The sequence below is a fragment of the Embiotoca jacksoni genome, unplaced genomic scaffold (genome assembly GCF_022577435.1).
Source record: "Embiotoca jacksoni isolate LCO1_2020_lvr unplaced genomic scaffold, fEmbJac1.0.p SCAF_82, whole genome shotgun sequence".
NCBI lineage: Eukaryota > Metazoa > Chordata > Actinopteri > Embiotocidae > Embiotoca > Embiotoca jacksoni.
Window position 1 is genome coordinate 2,230 of NW_027185439.1, and position 271 is coordinate 2,500.

A 271-nucleotide genomic window follows, 5' to 3' on the forward strand; every position below is an offset into this window, starting at 1 on the left:
CCGGGGTCGCTGAGGCTCCACCTGTAAACTACACTTGAAACTATTTCTTACAGCTCCTTCATTTCCTGTCATCTCTCTATTTCTTGATTTATTAAAGATGTTTCGGCTCAAAACCTCTTGAGAAAAATACACAAAAACTCTCAAAAAACAAACATGGGATCTGATTTTTGAAGCTTCTTTAACATCAATCAGACTTGAAACCAGCAGCGACAGACGTCTGAACTCGACAACAAAGATGAAATCTCATCAGAAGAATCATAAAAAAAATGCC